We start from the raw sequence: 21,957 nt of genomic DNA, 5'->3' as shown, positions 1-21,957 counted from the left end.
AAAACCACGCATTGATTTCAGGAAAACTTACATGATTATCTTCTTCCAAGCATGCAGATGAGGGATTAACTTTATTTATTTTTTCCCAGTAAGCTACATTTTTGTTTATTTTTTGTACATCTTCTTTAATGGCCTACTGTCTGCCAACTGAAATAGTGCGTAAAGTCGGATCTTGAACCCTTGGACTTAATACAATCCAGAGATAGAATAAACTTTGATTCAACAGAATGGAGGATGTTACAAAAATAAGTGTTAGAGAATTTGCAATTCATTTTTGAGTGTGGCATCACAATAAATAATCAGCTTTGATTTTTATATAATTACTGAGGGATTAACTTTAATATGAGGTTTCCAAGGAATATTTGCCATGTGACAGTGGAGAGAAGAGGTTAATTATCATTGATTCCATTGGTGAGCTCACATTAGCATGTATATTTACAACCTACAGGGAATTTCCCTTCAGAAAATAGAAAATCCATTGTGTAGTATCCTATCCACTCCACGCCCATGCATAAATACACAAAGTTATTTTACATACTCATTTATCTCAATTACCAACTTATTGTGGGTGTGTCATTCTGTCCTGTGTGCTAAGAAGTACAGCAGATTCTACACCTTGATCAAATACTTTGAGAATAATTTCTTACCTTCAATTAGTATAAAATACTCTTGACCAGATAATCCGCTAGGTATTCACAAAGCATTTAATTTTTACAGCTACTACTTTGTTTCTCCTCTACAGCTTATGGCCCCCAAATGGAAAAATCTCTAGGATTATGACTTGGCAGTTCTTTTTCCTCTCTTCTGCCCCTCCATCCTGGTAATACATTATTCTATGTCGTCAATGATAATATTTAGCACTCTATGAACATTTTGGAAAATAATTTGATTGTTAAATTTTGCCTGTAAAAGGAATATCAGATAATAAACACCATGTTAAGTCCCTTTATTTTTTATTAAAAAAATTTTTTTGGCCACACTGCACAGCTTGCGGGATCTTAGTTCCCCTATCAGGGATTGAACCCGTGCCCCCTGCAGTGAAAGAGCCGAGTCGTAACCTCTGGATCACCAGGGAATTCCTTTAAGTCCCTTTAAATCTTCCTATTTTCCTGGGCCTGTAAGCGTCTTTCTCTAGGAAAGTCTAAATGGACACTTATTTCCATGTTTCAAGGTGAAAACTCTATCTACTGACTGTGACAAACAAGTGATGTGTATAAATGAAATGCACAACACATATAGACATTTGTTTTCTAAACTGGTTATGGGAAGAATTCATAAACACATAAAGAGCTGAAGTCAGTGGAGGTTTTATTTCAATATTTAGTTGAAGACTTTTTTTTAAATTAAAAAAAATTTTTTTGGCTGCGTTGGGTTTTTGTTGCTGCGCGCGGGCTTTCTCTAGCTGCGGCGAGCGGGGGCTACTCTTCGTTGCGGTGCGCGGGCTTCTCATTGCGGTGGCTTCTCTTGTTGCGGAGCATGGGCTCTAGGCGCACGGGCTTCAGTAGTTGTGGCTCACGGGCTCAGTAGTTGTGGCTCACGGGCTCTAGAGCACAGACTCAGTAGTTGTAGCGCACGGGCTTAGTTGCTCCGCGGCATGTGGGATCTTCCCGGACCAGGGCTCGAACCCATGTCCCCTGCACTGGCAGGCAGATTCTTGACACTGCGCCACCAGAGAGGTCCCAAGCTGAAGTCTTTTTCTATTAGAGTGTTGAAATATGATTGTCTGGCATTCTGTCAGCGGGATTCTAAAATAACTAAAGACAGGAACCAAATCTAAACATGATTAATAAACATGATTAATAAAGGATTACTTTAAAAATACAATAATCATCTGAGGAAATACTATTACAGTTGTGAATGTGAATAAAAAGTGTTTTGAAGTATCTACTGGGATCATGAATTCATGTATATAAAAATTTAAATTTAACATAACTTGAGCAATAATAATTCTTTATTCCTGTTTTATTCATTCCGTAAGCATCATTGAGGGTGAAGAAATAGATATTTCAGTTAAAAAGTGTCATATTCTGTTTTTTGTTTTATTCCAATTTAAGGCAAGATTATCAAAAAGCATTGGTAATGCAGAACATGAGTATATTAGTCTGCTTGGGTTGCCATAACAAAATACCACAGATTGGATGGCTTAAACAACAGACATTTATCTCTCCCAGCCCCAGAGGCTGGAATCTGAGATCCAGGTGTGGGCAGGGCTGGTTCCTCCTGAGGCCTCTCTCCTGGGCATGTAGACAGCCGTCTCCTCCTTGTGTCCTCACGTGGTCGCCCCTCTGTGTGTGTCTGTGTCCTAATCTCCTCTTCTTATAAGGACACCAGTCCTATGGGATCACAACCCACCCTAATGAACTCATTTTACCTTCATCCCCTCTTTACAGACCCCATCTTCCATCACAGTCTCATTCTGAAGTCCTGAGGGTTAGGACTTCAACAATTTTGAGGAAGGGGAGGATACACAATTCAGTCCATAAAAATGGATAGACCATGTCAGGTCTCACTTCAGAAGTCACCAAGAGTTTTTCTCAAATGTTGAGTATTGTGAAAAAAGTATCCATATTCTCACCCACAAATTTAAAAATTGCCTCAATATATATGTAAAAATATATGAGGCAGGGGGCAGAAATGGGTGACCTCTTGACACATTTTAATGGAATACTCCACAAATTAGGAAGAGAAAATTGGATAAGCATTGAATAAACATTGCATCAGAAATGGCAATCCTTTAAGACATTGAATATCAAAGGAAATAACCAGGAATTCCTTCTAGAGTAGCTGTATTAGGAAATATGCTATTAGATTTGTACACACATGGAATGTCAAGTATATATAATGCTAGCTATAGACCCACAGAATATCTAGTATAGATACAACAGTAGACTGTTGGTGATCTAGAGCTATGAATTGTCCTCTATCCTACAGATAGCAAGCTACATGCTTTATCTTTCAATTGATGGTGGTTCTCAAGTTGGGTAATTTTACCCCTGAGGAGAGAGCTGGAGTTGTTTTTGGTTGTCATAACTGGAGCAGGGGGAACTTCTGACATCTAGCGGGTGGAGCTCATCGGTGCTTCTATGAATTTCCCATGATACACAGGACAGCCCCCTGCGACCAAATTGCACTGGCTGCAAATATCAGTAGTGCCAAGGCTGAGAAATTCTGAGGACATTCCCAGTATTATCTGCAACATCACTCAAATTTTTTTTCTTTTTTCTTTTAATTGAACTATAGTTGATTTACAATGTAGTCTTAGTTTCAGGTGTACAGCAAACTGATTCAGATATATATATATATATATATATATATATATATATATATATACATATATATATACACCTATATATATAATTTTCAGATTCTTTTCCATTATAGGTTATTACAAGATATTGAATAGAGTTCCCTGTGCTCTACAGTAGGTCCTTGTTGCTTATCTAGTTTATATATAGTAATGTGTGTGTGTCTGTTAATCCCAAACTCCTAATGTATCGAGTTTTCCTCCTTTGACCGCCTTTACTAATCCAAAACAATTTTTTTAAAAAACTTTCTCTTATTACAGCTTTCCCATGACTTTCCCAATTCACATTTGCCGTGAGGATTCATCAAAATCATTTGGTCATTTCCCATGACCGTACGCAGGACTAGAGAGTTCTCCTCTGCTCCTGTGCTATTATATCACGACTGTCCCTTGTAATGAACTGGCTCATTTTTCCATCCACTCCTTCCCATCAGCCAGACGGCCCCTAACGAACATTCTGAACGGCATAATCATTCACTCTTTTCCTGTACCACTTTCAGCAGAACCTGTACGAATTTAAATGTCAGTTGGCATAGCTGCTAGAACAGGTGGATTGTGCTTCAAAATTGCTCTTGCTACTATATTTTAAATAATGTAAAGGGAAAGGTGTTTAAACGTGTCCTATGAAAGCACATAATAGGAAATATCTGTTCCCTCCTGCCTCCTCATTACAATGAGTTAGAATGAGGACTCAAATCTAATGAATAATAAATGCCTCAAGTAAAATTTCATTTCAATTAAAAACTAGGGCACAAGCCCACTTGTAAAATATTAGGATTTGGGAAATGGCTTTTAAACTACTGACTGGTTTTTCAAAACTTAGTTCTCTGAGTTATGCTACTGAAATAAACTCTGCTGTTTTCATGATTAGCTCACATAATATATAAAGCTATCTTTTATCGTTTGGGGATATTTAAAAATTTGCCTTTCCTTTCCTTTTTTCCCTCCCCTCCCCTCCCTTTCCCTTCCTTCCCTTCCCTTCCTTTCTTTTCTTTTTTTAAAAGATATTTATTTATTTATTTGGTTGCACTAGGTCTTAGTTACAGCAGGTGGGCTCCCTACTTGTGGCACATGGGCTCCTTAGTTGTGGCATGTGAACTCTTAGTTGCAGCATGCATGTGGGATCTAGTTCCCTGACCAGGGATTGAAGCCAGGCCCCCTGCACTGGGAGCATGGAGTCTTAACCACTGTGCCACCAGGGAAGTCCCCCTTTCTTTTCTTAAATGATGCTACCATTTGATGGCCACCTGTATATTCATGAAAGAGGGTTTTAAGAGCTGCCAACTGTCCACCATGACTAATTCTTACTTTTGAACTGCTTTGCTCAGAATCTGGAAAATTACATGGAGTAATCAGTTACCGATTCTCCATTTTTTTAAATAGATCTTCATTGGAGTATAATTGCTTCACAATACCATGTTTGTTTCTGTTGCACAACAAAGCGAATCAGCCATATACCTACACATGTCCCCATATCCCCTCCCTCTCGAGCCTCCCTCCCATCCTCCCCATCCCACCCCTCTAGGTCCAGTTTTTTAGTGAATGAAAATTCTGTGAAAATAATAACGTTTGGAAGTTGGTCAGTGGCAAGCAGGGAAACATGAATAGGGCAAGGGATTATGGGATTCCCCAGTTAGCTTCTGTGGCAAGAGGAGAATAACTCAGAGCATTAATGTGAATCAGATGTGGTGATGCAGTTCAAACGGGGAATGATGGACAGAGAGAGAAAGGCTATGCATGCTAATGTGAATTTATTTAGTTTGTCCAATCCCCAGTGGGTGCTGGTTCCTCTCTGCAGTCCTCTATACCTATGACAGTGTCGCCCAGCTAATGCGTGCCCAGCTAATGCATGCATTTATCCTCTGAAGAGAATTGGGGGAAAATGGTTGCCGAAAGGGACATCACTACATCTTAAGGTGCAATAAAGTCACTCTCTGGATTGGACATTTATTCACAAAATAGCAATATTATTCTATTTAGCTGATGGAAATGCATCCTGGAGAAAAAAAAAATTCCTCAAATCTCCCATATGTGTCCCGAGATAATGAGAATGCACCAAAATCAAAACTACCTTTCTGGTTGTCTTTTCCACATAAATGGAGGTCTTTACCAGGTGCATTCTTCCATCTATTTGTACCAAAAATAGCAAAATTTCAACTGAAAATTGTGAAAATAAATCCAGGGTAATTTTGGTAAAAATGGAAGTCAAAAGTTTCAAAGTTGTGATTTCCCATATTCAGAGAGAGCTAAATATCTAGTATCACATTTTTTACTCATTGGGCCTCAGAATTATTTAACAATGGAGATAGATTTTAGCTATAGCTATAGTTATAGTATAGACATGTAGATACAGATAGATATAGACATAGATCTGTATCCTCTATACATATATTTTCTCTGTGTACTCTTTATATATGTATATCTATCATGATTATCATCTATCTACCATCTATTTACCATCTATCTCTATCTCTCTATCTTTATCATCTATGTATCATCTATCATCTATATATCCATCTACCTATCTATCCATCCATCCTCTCTATTTATATCCATCTACCTATCTATCCATCCATCCTCTCTATTTATATCCATCTACCTATCTATCCATCCATCCTCTCTATTTATATCCATCTACCTATCTATCCATCCATCCTCTCTATTTATATCCATCTACCTATCTATCCATCCATCCTCTCTATTTATATCCATCTATCTATCTGTCCATCCATCCTCTGTGTTTATACCTATCTATCTATGCTCAATCCTTATTATTTGCTGAATCCATATCTGCAAACTCACCAGCTCGCTAAAATTTATCTGTAACCTGAAATCAATACTTGCACTTTTGAGGTCATTCTTAGGCATTCACTGAGCGGGGAGAAATTTGTCACTTGTCATGCAAGTTTCCAAGTGACGTGGAACAAAGTTACTCTGTCTTCTCATGTCAATTCTCTTCCTGTAAAGTGTTCTTTTCGTGGTCTGTTGAATGCCATACATTTCCTCTTCCTGTGCTTTTGAGTGGTGATTTTCCTGTTTACAACGTGCCCCTCCCCACCGTAGGGCTGAGGTGCTGGTCTAGTGTCTTAAGCACAAGAAGTCTGTGATGTGCTTCACAGAAAATAATACGTGAGTGAGAGAGAAGCTTTGTTCAGGTGTGAGTTATAGGCTGTGAGTTCGGTGTGGTCGAATCAACAATACCGATTCACTGAGGTGTCTTTAAACAGAAACACGTGTAAAACAAGGTTGTGTACTCGTTGATGAAAATGTGGTGACCAGAAGTTCACAGGAACCTAACCCTGGAGTTCCCCTGGAACCAGTGGTCCAGTATTCACTAATTTGGGGCAACTTTATAGAGCATCACAACCATGAATAATGAGAACTGACTGTAAATGGTTATAAAAGTAACGCTTTCCTTCATAGTGTGTGTATTAGTGCCCTTGGGCTGCAATAACAAAACACCACACACAGGGTGGCTTAAACAGCAGACTTTATTTCTCCCAGTCCTGGAGAATGGAATCTGAGATCCAGGTGTGGGCAGGGCTGGTTCCTCCCGAGGCCTCTCTCCTGGGCGTGTAGACGGCCGTCTCCTCCCTGTGTCCTCCCGTGGTCGTCCCTCTGTGTGTGTCTGAGTCCTAATCTCCTCTTCTTATAAGGACCCCACTCCTATGGGATCAGGACCCACCCTAATGACTTCATCTTACCTTTATCACCTTTTTAAAGACCCCCATCTGCAAATACAGTCCCATTCTGAGGTCTTGGGAGTTAGGGGTTCAACACGTGGATTTTTTTTTTGTTGGGAGGAGGGTGACAGCAGTTCAATCCAAAATGGTGTTGCTACGGTTTTTCTTGGTCTTAACAGTCTGCATTAACTTTCTTGCTCTTTGTCTTTTGCAGAGAGAGTATAAGAATCAGGAATACTAGGGGGGAGGTTCATGGTTTTGTTTTTGTTCATTGTTGTCTCCACCCACTAATCAGCTAAAGAGAGGCCATGTGAATCCGTGCTGGAAAAGCTGAGGGGTATACGTGCTGCAGAGACCAATAATTTAAGTCATCTGAGTGTTAGATATGATAGTCAGAAAAGCTGTAAAGAGAACTGCCAAGCCAGTGTTTCACTTAGATTAACTCATGAAGTGTGAGCCCCGTCCTGGTGTTGAGCCAGTCCCTCTTTGCCATGATCATTTCCATTTATGGCTCTCAAGTGCCTGGAATAATGGTCAGTGTACTGGTACATTATAGACAGACACACTCACAGTCAAGGCAGTCTCACAGATTGTGAGAACTTTAGAATTAGAGTAGTAATACGTGTACAGTGTTGCCAGAGAATCCCTGATGTAAATGCGTGAGCCCTCTAATTTACCTGGGTGCTGCAGGAAAGTGAATACAGCTGTTCTTAAAAATGGTGAGTCATTCTTCTGTCTGCGATTTCCAGTCTTTGTTCAACGGTTTACTCTTTTTTCTTGTGCCAAAACTCCACTTTGTGTCGCCAAAATATTATTTGATATTTTCATTGACTTTTAAAAATGACTATTTTTTATTTTATAGACCAAAGCACAATTGCTGTCTGACTCTTTGCACGCAGGAATTTTTTTTTTTAAATCCTGAAATATATATAAGTGGCAGGTATTAATAAATATCATGAGTGTGTGTGTGTGTGTGTGTGTGTGTGTGTGTGTGGTGGGCAGGCAGCTCTGGATTATATATCATGCAATGTTGACTAACATTAATCATTTAGGTATCTGGAGGTAGCCTAGAAGATTATGTACCTAATTTTGGTTATATCCCAGCAATATGGCCTATGACTTTATTTCAATCTATGTGTTTATGCATAATTGGTTTGACAATATTGACTTGGTTAGGAGATGAGTCAATTAAGCAGTAGGGAGAGTTTTGCTGCTATTGTATTGGTGATGAGAGATGCTTCCCTAACTTAGTAACTTCTTACAAATTGCTTTGGAGTATTTACAGGCAGCCTTAGTATTTTCCCTCAAATATGATTCTAGGGTGAATGAAACAACAATCTAAGAGAGAGAGGCGTTCTTTGCGCTGTTGCAAATAAGAATGTAGGAACTTCTGGTGACTTGAAAACTACGTGTCCATAATGCTATTATTTAACCTGGGAAGAGAATGATGAGTTAGTTATGCACGAACTGTGCTTAGTGTCATAGTTGAATGGGAGTGTTGAAGGTATTACTATTCTATCTGGATTTTAAAATCTTAAGTGAGTATAAAAAAAGTTTAGAAGACTTCAGATATCTCATGTGAAATAATAGAAAACATTTTATTGGTCTCACCCCAGGTTCCCGGCACAAGCTCCTAGGAGCGTCTTTTATTTTTTTTTAATTGTAGGATAGTTGATTCACAATGTTATGCCAATCTCTGCTGTACAGCAAAGTGACCCAGTTATACACATAGAAACATGCTTTCTTTTTATATTCCCCTCCGTTATAGTTTATCACAGGATATTGAATATAGTTCCCTGTGCTCTACAGTAGGACCTTGTTGTTTATCCATCCTATATATATATAATAGTGTGCAACTGCTAATCCCAACTCCCAATCCATCCCTGCCCCCTGCCACCCCCCGCCTTGGCAACCACAAGTCTGTTCTCTATGCTTGTGAGTCTGTTTCTGTGTCGTAGATAAGTTCATTTATGTCATATCTTAGGAGCATCTTTTGTTCTAATATTTGGTTTTTGCTCCCTTCCCAGACTCAAGCCTCCTAAATCCCTTGGAATTTCCTGGGTGATAGAAACGTCTTTTGTTCTATTGAGGTGCCTCTCAGTGGGCCCCTGGGTGGGGTCTGGTCACCAGAAAGACCACGGCCAGATTAGAAGCTTGGAACTCCCCACCTCCAGAGAGGGTGGAGGGGCTGGAGGTTGAGTGTTGACTCAAAACCTGGTGAAGCCTTCACAAAAATCCCGATAGTAAGGGGTTCAGAGAGCTTCCAGGTTGGGGAGCAGGTCCACACGTCGGGAGGGTGGTGCACCCCAGCTCCTCGCGGACAGAAGCTCCTGTACTCGGGACACTTCCTGACCTCACCCTGTGTACCCCTTCCTCTGGCTGTTCATCTGGATCCTTTATGATACCCCTTATTGTGCAATAAACTTGTAAACCTAAGCAACTGTTTCCCTGAGTTCTGCAGGCTGTTCTAGCAAATGATCAAACCCAAGCAGGGAGTGGTGGGAACTCCGATTTATAGCTGGTTGGCCAGAAGCACAGGTGACAACCTGGGTCTTGCGTTTGGCCTCTGGTGATGGCTGTCTTGTGGGTTCTGCACCAACCCTGGCTAGCGTCATCCTTGAACTACAGGACACCCAGCTTCCGTGGTGGAGAACTGCTTAGTGGGAGAAACCCACCCCCACACACATTTGGTGACCAGAAGTGTCTAGAAGTGAAGAGTTCTGTGTGAGTAGTGAAGGGTAGGCACACAGAACTAAGTTTTACCTGGGTATCTTTTACCATATTTTTGAGATATGACTCTCTCTATTCAGGTTTAAAATAAAATGCATATGATCTATCATGAAGGAGGAGATGGGCTTTTTGGTTTGTTTGACTTTTTATCTATTTACTTTTACAATTTTTATTTTATTATTATTACTTTAAAAGTTTTTATTTTATATTGGAATATAGTTGATTTACAATGTTGTGTTAGTTTCAGGGGTACAGCATAGTGATTTGCTTATACATATACATGTATCTATTCTTTTTCAGATTCTTTTCCCTTATAGGTTATTACAGAATATTGAGTAGAGTTCCCTGTGCTATGCAGTAGGTCCTTGTTGGTTATCTATTTTATATATAGTACTGTGTGTATGTTAATCCCAAACACCTAATTTATTCCTCCCCGCCACCTTTCCCCTTTGGTAACCATAAGTTTGTTTTCTATGCCTGTGAGCCAGTTTCTCTTTTGTAAATAGGTTCATTTGCATAAATTTTTTTTTTTTTTAGATTCCACGTACAAATGATATTATATGATATTTAGGTGGTTTTTGCATGGAAAAGGCCACATGTCCAAAGTTTCCTAACAACGATTTTTTAAAAGTTTTTTTTCATTTTATTTATTTATTTACTTATTTTTGGCTGTGTTGGGTCTTCGTTGCTGCGCGCGGGCTTTCTCTAGTTGTGGCGAGCGGGGACTGCTCTTCATTGCGGTACGCGGGCTTCTCATTGCTGTGGCTTCTCTTGTTGTGGAGCACGGGCTCTAGGCACATGGGCTTCAGTAGTTGTGGTCGTGGGCTCAGTAGTTGTGGTTCACGGGCTCTAGAGCACAGGCTCAGTTGTGGCGCACGGGCTTAGTTGCTCTGCGGCATGTGGGATCTTCCCGGACCAGGGCTCGAACCCGTGTCCCCTGCATTGGCAGGCAGGTTCTTAACCCTCCGCCACCAGTGAAGCCCTCCTAACAACGATTTTTTGCTTGGTTTTGCTTTTGGGGAGGGAAGAGTAATACAGCATTGCTTTTTCTGGCTGTCTGACAAACACATGAATCAAAAGCATCCATTCCTAAAACTACATTAGGAATACTTCCCAACCGTATCAGAACAGTATTCGTCCTCCTCCCTGAATTGAGGCAATGAAAAGGGACTCCCTTTAGGAATGCTTGATTTCTTCGACTACAAGGCTGTGTCATCCATGCAGAGAACGTTTAACGTGCGGACAGGCCTAGTTCACCGGAAGTGAATTGTGGTTGCAGGACATTTCTATGTGGCCTGGACCCCCTAGGCATCCAAGGCTCACTCGTGACCCCCGTCACTTGCCTTTGGGGAAAAATTGGCATTCTAGCCATCTGTGATCCCACTTCCCTCACACTGGGCGTCTCGCTTCCGAGATGCTGTGTAAAGAGTAATGTAAATCACCTTCCTCAGCGCGTCTTCCCTATTTCATTCTTATTCACCACGACTTGCGAACGGCCTTGAGTAGTCAAGATGCAGTCTTATCGCCAGCGCCCGGCACGTCCCACGGCAGAAGCATCCCAAGCAAAGACGCAGCCCCAATGGAAACCAGTCTCTGTTACGAGTGAAACTGTTTCTCGGTGAGACCACAGACCTTGAAGAATGCCCACCTTAGACTCTTGACCAATTTCTCCCAGACCTGCTTAGAGAAAGTTTTCGGAACGTAAAAGAGTCATCAGTGCTCACATTGCAAGGCAGAATCATCTTGTTCCTCATGGAAGAGAAGTCTCCTTGGCTCGCAGCAGGTGGCAAGCCCGTTGTCAGCCCATTAAGGTGTCAGACCCTGGGGATGACAGGGACTGTCCCTGCTCCCTCCTGCCGTGTGGATCTCTTCCAATGAAAGATGTGCTTTTAAAAACAATTTTTTTTCATTTTAAATTTTTAGTTATTTTTATTATTTTTATCTTCTATTTTTTACTTATTTTAAACATTGAAGTATGGTTGCTGTACAATATTATATAAGTTCCAGGTGTACAACATAGTGATGCACAGTTTTTCAAAATTACACTCCATGGATAGTTATAAAATATTGGCTCTATTCCTTGTGCTGTACAATACATCCTTGTAGCTTACTTACACCAAATAATTTGTACCTCTTATGCCCCTACCCCTATGTTGACCCTCCCTGCTTCCCTCTCCCCTCTGGTACAACCTAGTTTGTTCCCTATCTCTGAGTCTGCTTCTTTTTTCTTATATTCACTAGTTTGTTATGTTCATTAGATTCCACACATAAGTGATATCATATGGTATTTGTCTTTGTCTGACTTCACTGAGCATGATCATTTCTAGGTCCATCCATGTTGCTGCAAATGGCTTTATTTCATTCCTTTTTATGGCTGAGTAATATTCCATTGTATACATGTACCACATCTTCTTTATCCATTCTTCTGTGCATGGACATTTAGGTTGTTTCCATGTCTTGGCTATTGTAAATAGTGCAGCAATAAACATTGGGGTGCAGGTATCAAAGCTTTGCTTTTCTGAGTCCAAGAAGACAGAGGGAGCTTTGCCAGCAGTTTTGGCCCTGGACCTTAAAGAACCACTCATTTTTGCAGCACTAATATCTTTGCAGCTTCACACACAAGAATCTCTTTTCCCAAAGTGAACTGAAATTCTGAGATGGCCCTAAGAATTTTTTTTTTTTTTAATGTGGAAGAAAGGTGATTAAGTTTGAGTACAGCAAGGATAGTGAAAATTAGTAAATCACTGTTTTTACTTTCCTGGCATTGAAGCCAATGTTCAGATGTATTTATCATTCTGGTGAAGGAGCTGCCTGTTTTTGAAATGTGCCCTTGTGGTTCAAAAAAGAGACATTTATATCATGTTTTCTAGCCCCACGGTTGACCTTTCCATATTTGGAGTTCACTTTTACTCAGAGATTCAACCAAGCTCAGACACCCACAGTCCCCAGCTATTTCTTTATGTGGAGTTACGTTCCTAAGTCAGTTTGGTGTTCGACAATGGTTTTTTGTTTGTTTGTTTGTTTTTTGTTTTTTCCCAGTTGAGTGATTCCATTTATAGCTTTTCCCACCCAGATTTCTTAAACAGATTTGATCCTAGTGAGAACACACGCTCTCTTAAAAGGAAGGAAGGGAGGAAGGAAGGAAAATTAATGCGTGAAAATTAGCTGTTCTATTCAGAAATGTTCATATTATTCCACAGGCAATGTGATTTAGGAACAAAACATGTTTTTAAAAAAATAACACAGATCTTTTCATAACCAGCGTGGGTTGAGAATCAAACTTCTTCCTCTGACTTCTGAAACTCCCTGTTTACATTTCGTTCTGCTTTTTAATTAAATGTGATAGATCTTCTGTCACTTCTGTCTTCTATCAAAGTTCTTCGTTTATCTGTCCTTCCCATTCAGAATAGCAGTCATTTATGATCCTATGATTACCTTGCAAACCCACACAGAGAATAACGTGGATGTCAGCTGGGCAACCACGCCTAGAGATTTTCAACAACATCATTCTCCCTGATAAACAGAGCTTTCTCGCCACAATGCCTTCTAAGCTAGGTTGTGTCCAGATTATTAGAACGTTTTCCTTTGGAATCTCATTTAGTTTTTCCACATGTTTTTATTCATCAAGAGCTTCTCTCTTCCCTTGTGAGGGGTGTAAGCTTCTGTTTCAGTGCAGGGAAACCCTTCTTCCTAGGAGTACCTAGAGCAGCTTCTGTTTACTTGCCCCAAACCTAGCAGGTGCCATCCTGAGTCGATGGGGTTGGTAACTCATGCCGTGCAGGCTTGCCACGGTGGATGGAAGGAGGAAAGCTGAGTGGCAGATGAAAAAGAACAAACAGGACGATGTACTTCATTGCGAAGGATACTCCTTACTTAATTCTGATTCATTAAGGTTGTTTAGTTTCGATTAAGTAAGTACTTTCAATTCACATTTTCACACAGTGAATGCATCGATGACTGTCTTCACTGCATTTTAATATCTAAGTCAAGGTCACCTCAGTATTGGAAAAATCCATTTCCTAAAGCATAGGAATGTCTCTGTCCTTTAGCAGAACCAGGAATTCTGGAAACGGAAGTTACCTTAGAGGTCATTTCATTCCCCACCCATATCCTATAGTTGGAGGAAAATAGTGGTGCTTGGCAAAGATTAATGAGTTTTAGTTGGATCATGCCTGAAATACTTCAGTCTGAACGAGCAGGCCAATAATGTTTATATCCTGATTGTACAAAATAAGTCTGCTATAAGTAATTATAGTAATGGGATTTGCACAGCTGCTGAGAAATACGAGAGACATTATAAACAAATGCAACTTAAAAATACTTCTTTTAATAATGCTTAAAACCCCTGAGTTTTCACTTTAAAATTTACTCTTTATTGAATCATTGAAGAGTATACACTTTAAATTACTGAGCAAGTGACAAAACCGTATTTAATCAATTTTATTTGCTATGCTCTGATTCAAATATATGCCAAATTACTTGCTGATTGCTATTGGATAAGTTTCTACTTTAAGAAATAAAGTTTTAAAATAAATTATGTTTTCGATATTACTTATTTTTCTCCACAAATGTATACAGATGTCCACTGTCTGACCTATTTAATGTGGTCTGACTTTAGCTTATTCAATAAACCAGTACCTTTTGCTAAGCATTTACATGTCTAAATTAATTCCGTGTAAGCAGAAATCCATTTTATAAGGCCAGCGCACATACAGCTAATTTTTTAGTTGACAAAAGCTCTCAATGTACCCTTAATACCCCAAATAATTAAGCTTATTCATTACTCAGTCAGCGCAGCTCCTTTCTGTAGGATATTTGTTCAGGACGACTAAAATGAAGTGGCAGATGGCCATTACATACTGACCCTTAAAAGATGAAAGAGCCAATTGGCCATAATTGTGTTGTCACTCTTGCTATTTTTGAAGCAACCTAGACTGTTGGACATATTGTAGAAAAATTAGAGTTGTTAATTATACAAAATAAAACATTCAATCAGCTGTGATTTGTTCCCCTCATAACTTATGTCAATGGCACTGAAGACCATTTGGAAAATGGTCAATTTGGTACCAAAGTTCAATGAACTTTCCTACCCTGGTGTGTGTATTGGGTCCGACGTGAGCAGTGAGCTGAGATATAAACAAACACAAAAGCTTGCTTCAACTGATCCCCTATGGCCTGCATCCAATCTCAGCCTTGTCATGTTTTTCCCACAAACAGCAGGAGACGGAGCCCACGAACACACACACAGACACACGGACACACACACATGCACTCCATCAAAGGGAAACCAAATACCCCATCGTCCCCAAGCCCTGGCCACTGTCATCTACTTCAGCAGGTGTCTCTTTGGCTCCCAATGGCATCGAGTGTTGACTGGGTAGAAGAGAGGGATGGAAGCCCTCCTCTCAGTTTATCCTGGAACCAAAGGAGGATTGAGGGCTGAGAAAACCCACAGTCTCCCTCATGCTATTGATTTTGAAGGCATTGAACATCTTCCCTCATCTCCCCGACTCCATCCTGCATCCCTGGAAAGAACAAAGTGTGTGTTGGTTCTTTGCTGTTTGTTTTAAACACTCTCGGTCTATGTGAATTCTCCCCCTACAGAGGAAGCCAGCAGGGTCGTCCTACTTAATAACAGCTTTAGTGTCAGCAAATTAGAAATATTCTCGTGAGGAAGAATTAACACATACGTTTTCTGTCTCTGAACATCATGCAGCTTCTTGAAAAGTTTATAAAACTTCTCTATAAAAGATCTCTGCACCTTAGTGGACAGACTAGATATCCAACATATATCTTCTTCAGGGATCCAACCCTGCTGGTAGAATGAAGTGAACAAATTATTATGACTTTTCATCTTTTTATTGAAGTAGAGTTTATGTACGATATTATATAAGTTTCAGGAGAACAACATAGTGGTTCAATGTTTTTATAGGTTATACTCGGTTTGTAGTTATTATAAAATGTTGGCTACATTTCCTGTGTTGTACAATATATCCTTGTAGCTTATTTTATACATAATAGTTTGTGCCTTTTAATCCCCTACTCCATCTTGCCCGTCCCCTCTCCCCTCTCCCCACTGGGAACCACTAGTTTGTTCTCTATCTCTGTGAGTCTGTTTCTTCTTCGTTATATTCACTAGTTTGTATTATTTTTTAGGTTCCACATGTAAGTGATATCATAGAGTATTTGTCTTTCTCTGTCTGACTTATTTCACTCAGCCTGATACCCTCCAAGTCCATCCATGTTGTTGCCAATGGGAAAATTTCATTCTTTCTTATAGCTGAGTAATATTCCACTGTGTATATATATCACATCTTTTTTAACCATTCCTTATCCATAAAAATTTATTATTTTTTAAAATTATGAAGTAATGACCATGAATCTAGTAGCTAGGCTTTCTTTGGCAAAAATTACTCCAAACAGCAGTTATTATTAAGGAAGAAAGCAATTTCATTATATTTATATTGTTATATGATGTTTTTAACACGTCTTCTTTATCTCTGATACAAAGGAGAAAAAAATAGTTAATATAACTAGATACAGTCTTAATAGGTTGATTGGTCTCAATAGTTGGATGATATTTTTTAAAGTAAAATATTTCAGACAATTTCTATCCACAAATGAATTTTACCTGCCTTATATTCTACTGTATCGAACCCTTTCAGGAAGAATAAACTTGTCTGGATAATTTTTTTTGAAACAGCGACTGGAACCACTTTTTTAGTCTGGTAGAATTCTAACTAGTAAATTCTTTCCATCAAATTTTGATAGTTTTTAAGTCTTGCCAATGTTCTTCATCTCACACTGTTTTAAAAAATAATCCAATGTGCCATTTTATATTTACATACAAGTTTATGACTTGGAAAGAAAATCAGGGTAGAAAGTTTGCTACAGCTCTTCATCTGGGCGTAAAACTATTTCTAGATCCATCACTAGAGTAGCCCCGCTCACCACAACTACAGAAAGCCTGTGCGCAGCAATGAAGACCCAAAGCAGCCAGAAAAAAAAAAAAAAAAAAAAAAAGAATCGCATAGTGTCTGTAAGTGACCACCATCGCACATCTGACCCTCTTGCCCTACTACGATTCACAGCTATCTTTGGGAATCACAGCTCAAGCTACTCTTTATGAGGTATGTGTGTCCAAAATTGCAGAAGTGCCTCTTTGTAGGTGAGGTAAGCACTACAGTGCTACATAAATGCTAAATACTCTGACAAAGTCCTGTGAAATGTGCAAATCACAACCTTCGGGTTATAAACGAGATGCAAATCATGAAAATAAATACGGTACATAGGGGAAGAGAAATCTTGAGTTTCCCATTCCACTCACTTTTTACATTTCTGCTTTCTTGGATCTTTTCTAATCTCCTTGGTGAAGTTTTGTTTTGTTTTTTTCTATTTGTTTTCTTCTAAAAACAAATTGAAACCTTATCTATTTTTCCCTCCCTCCCTCCTTCCTCCCTTCCTCCTTCCCTCCTTCCTCCCTTCCTCCCTTCCTTCCTTCCTTCCTTCCTTCCTTCCTTCCTTCCTTCCTCTCTTCCTTCCCTCTGGTCTCTTTAGATTTTCCTCATTAAAAATCAGTTTGCAGAGTGGAGCGACATTTCCGTCTCTGTGAAAATAACAGTTTGGGGTAAACATTGGATTCTGTAATAAGCAGAGTGCAGCGTGTTAGAATTAAACCATACACCACCAAAAGCAAAGTAAATAAATGTTAAATGGAAGGATTGAGTTTTCACATCATGCTAATTACTATCATGCCATTTGATTAATGATTGGAAGTAATTACTATACTTGTAGCTTTAAAAAAGGAACTGTACAGCTGCCTGCATTTTTCAGTATCTGACCTCCTGATAATAACGATAGATCTTCTGATTCTTTTTTTTTTTCTTTTTCTCTTCCTTTGTTTTCCTAACTTTATTCTAAAAGAGAACAAAGAAAATATGATTAACCTCCCACCAGCCTGGTGAAATATATATTAAAAGACCAGATTAGAGTCTGGAGGGAAAAGGAGTTTGACAGTATCTGTCAGCTAAGTGCTGGTTTCTCTTCTCTCATGATTTCTTTTTTTAAATTAATTTATTTATTTATTTATTTTTGGCTGTGTTGGGTCTTCGTCTCTGTGCGAGGGCTTTCTCTAGTTGCGGCAAGCGGGGGCCACTCTTCATCGCGGTGCTCTGGCCTCTCACTATCGCGGCCTCTGTGGTTGCAGAGCACAGGCTCCAGACGCGCAGGCTCAGTAGTTGTGGCTCACAGGCCCAGTTGCTCCACGGCATGTGGGATCCTCCCAGACCAGGGCTCGAACCCGTGTCCCCTGCATTGGCAGGTGGACTCTCAACCACTGCGCCACCAGGAGGGAAGCCCCTCTCATGATTTCTTGTAATGGGAATCTCTCTGCTTACATTACAGGGAGACCCTCCCTATATACAGAGAAACAGCACGGGCCAATGATGTGGCATCAGCCAGCGGCTGAATGGTTCAGAATTCAGGTTTATATAGGGGATATCACAAAACACTTCCTTCATGATCATGTAAAACTATCACTTCACATGTTCATTTTGTAGTAACCAAATGCCAGATTCACCATGTTAACAAAAATTTAGGTCAAAGAAAGGAAAGTGGAGGAAAAGAAATGTTGTAGCAAAGACCCAACCTATAAAACTCCATGACTGTGGCGATCCAGGCCAGAGTCGGCTTCCAAGGAGCTCGTCTGAATCCCAGGTCCTTCATCTCACCTGTAATTTGTAGCAAAACTTGGATGGAAGTCCCCTCAGCTTGGTCTCCATAAAAGAAGAAGTTCCATTCACCCTACACATTGGGGCCTGCACACCAATTAAAAGCTGAATCTGCTTCAGCTAGAGATAGAGATGCTGATTTTCTGACGTCAACGCTGAAATTACCCCTCTAAACTAAACAGGTTAGCTTTTGGTAACCTAGGCAGATCATATCAGGATAATTAAACACTAACCAAAAGCAAATGGCAGGAAAAGGGGGAAAATAAATGAGTGTGTGTCATAAGAGTTCTAGGTGCATGTTTCCTAACAGTCACCCCAAATATTGGGAAATGAAAATGAATATTGTTCTGTGAATTCGTTATTCCTGTGAATAAAATAAATAGAATTTATTCTATTAAAGAACAGAATATTCATGTACAAAGAACATGCATATGTACTTCAATCATATCCTCTGGCAATTTTTATAGTGGAGCCACTTGTAAATTTTTCCAGAATATTCATTGTATTTATTACAAGCATTTTATTCTATGTGAAGGGCGGGTAACTATGGCCCATTTTTTTGTAAAAACAGTTTCATTGGAACACCGCTCTTCCCATTGTTTATAAGCTATAACCACAGAGTTTGGTTGCTAAAGAAAACACGTGGCCCCCAAATTCTAAAATATGTACCACCTGGCCCTTAACAGAAAAAATTCCCAACGCTTATCAGGGTGTCATATTTGGTGTTGTGTTTAATTTGGGGTCTTTTGACATTGAGACATGTTTAAATTGGTTTTTATGTAGTTATATGAATCAGTTATTTTCTTTATAATAACAAAAATATATCTTTATGATAATAAAGATAATATTTGACTCCTGATATTTCACTTTTGAGTGTCAAGGCCTATCAAAATATGATTACCTACATATTATTATTAATTATATTCTGATCTGGTTTGTTCATATGGAGGCATAAATATGCATGAATATAGCTTTTATGGTTACGAGCATTCACTCTATGAGGGTTTTATATATATGTAATTCATCATACATATTTCACATCTATTCTTATTTTACCATACACACATATATAAAATTATTACTGTATATTATAATATTACCAATCCTAGTAAATAGTAGAAAGAAAGAAAAATAAACTAGCTGAGTAAAGACTGTCAGGGAAGAGTTAAAATTGCCATTAGAGAAGATGTGATCTCCTACAAGACAAAAAATTATACTGTATCTATACGACTCAAATTTAATGAGAACCCAGCAAGAATACTACACAAAGATTAATTTACAAAATCAACTTTAAAAATTTTATAGTGTTTTTCTGCTCCTCAATAATGAAGTGCTAAGTATAATGCAAATTATATTTATTGCAATATCAATTTAAAAGTATTAAAAATCTGAGAATTAACTTATCTAAACACACACAGTTCAACAAAGGAAAACAAACTAATACAAATGATCATCCAGATCTCGGAAAGCATGACAAATATAATAATATAAATTCTCCTCCAGATTTAATCATGCTATCAGAGAAATACCAGTCAAAATTCCCATTGGTTCTTTAGAAGCTCCATTAACATACCCGAAAGTTTATATGGAGAATAGAAAAAACAACATAGCTAAGTCAAAGTTGAAATGTAAGAATGAACAGAGCTGCCTTACCAGGTAAATATTTGCAAAGCCGTGTATAGTATTAAAAACAATTTGTTGATGGTCCAAGGATTGGAAATAGACTAACAGAGTAGTCTAGAAATTGGCAGAACTATGACCGTTTGGAAACTTAATATACAGTTCAGTTGGTGTCATGGATCAATGAAAAAAGACAGAGCATTCCGTATATGGCACTGAAAACTAGCTCTATGTAAGAAATAACAGTGCACCTTTCTCTGGATCCATATTCAAAGTCAGATTGTAGATGAATAAACCTACATGTGAAACGTAAAGGTTATACATTAATAGAAGAAAATACAGGAAAATATCTAACTGGTTTAGGGTTGTAGAGCATTTTTTTTTAATGCAAAGTATTGGATAAGAAAATTGGTGAGTATTTTTACCATCAAAATATAGGATTAATATGGGTAAATATTTTTAAAAGTGTTGATCAATGGGTGTAACATTTTCACTATGTTTAATCTCACAGCCAAGGAAATAATACCTAGATATATAAGAAATTCCTCCAAATTTATAAGGAAAATACAGTGGCCTGAACAATTAGGGGCAAAAGAATGAAGGAGCAAATAACAGAAGAAATCTAAAATGCATACTTTGAGGGAGACAAATCTGGAATATATTCACAATGCTCATTTTTTCCTGGGCTCAAAATTAGACTGGTTAATGTGCACATGGAATTGTTTACTTGACATGTCTACACTGAAGAGACAGGCTGTCCCATTATAAGTAAGCAGAATGTTCAGAGAAAAGTCCAAAATAGTGTCGAGATAAATGAGGAAAATCTCCTCACCACCTTTTGCAGAAACTTCCTGATTACAAGAGAAATGTATAAGGGTGAAGAGAGAATTCTGAGAACATACTCTGGTGATAAAAGGCATCATCATGCTCATGTGTTTAATATTGGTTTTCTATACTATTCCTTTGGAATTTCATTTTCTAAAAGTTCCTTTCAGTTTTAGGGTCAATACACATTTAAATATAAACATAAATGTAAATATAAAAGTAATGATAGATGCTTAGATAACTACATAGATCTACATAGGTAGATCAGTATGCAAGTAGATGGATGGATGGATGGATGGCTAGATTGCTGGATTTGTAGATAGATAGATGGACAGATTGATAGGTCTTTAGATTTGCATAGATAGTTGAATAACTACATAAATCTAGGTAGGTAGATCAATATGTAGGTAGATGGATGAATGAACAGATAGATGGGTAAATAGAAGGATAGATGGATACCTAGATAGCTAGATTTTGTAGATGATAGATAGATAGATGATAGATAGATAGATAGATAGATAGATAGATAGATAGATAGATAGATGGATAGATAGATACATAGATACACAGATAGATACATAGATACATAGGTAGGTAGATCAGTAATTCTCAAAGTGAGTTGTTTGCTCTGGGGAGCCCTGGGTCACCCGCAGATACTTCTAGGACAGCTGTGTGTTCAGTTCTATTTTCTTAATTATACAAAGATGTTATTTTTCTTTTGCAACCTCATTCCATCACTGGAGTTTTCCAGAAGCTGTGTTCCATGTGACATTACAATAGATTGAACACAGAAGCAGATGTGAGAATCTAACTGCCTTCTATTAAGACAGACATTACAGAGATTTGCAAAATGAACTACAATATCAATATTATTACTACTTTTTCTTAATTTAGAAAATGTCATTATTTCCATAACAATATGTCATAAATGAAAAAATGTCATGAGTTTTTATAGTTATGTGTAAATGAGTTAAGAAGTATAAATTTTTCAGTTTTAACATCCAATTAAAATTAAATGATTTAACGTATTTAAAGCAACCAGATTAATGCATGCAAATGTTTGCTC

Source organism: Eschrichtius robustus, chromosome X (assembly GCF_028021215.1).
Source record: "Eschrichtius robustus isolate mEscRob2 chromosome X, mEscRob2.pri, whole genome shotgun sequence".
Taxonomy (NCBI): domain Eukaryota; kingdom Metazoa; phylum Chordata; class Mammalia; order Artiodactyla; family Eschrichtiidae; genus Eschrichtius; species Eschrichtius robustus.
This window is presented reverse-complemented; position numbering follows the sequence as displayed.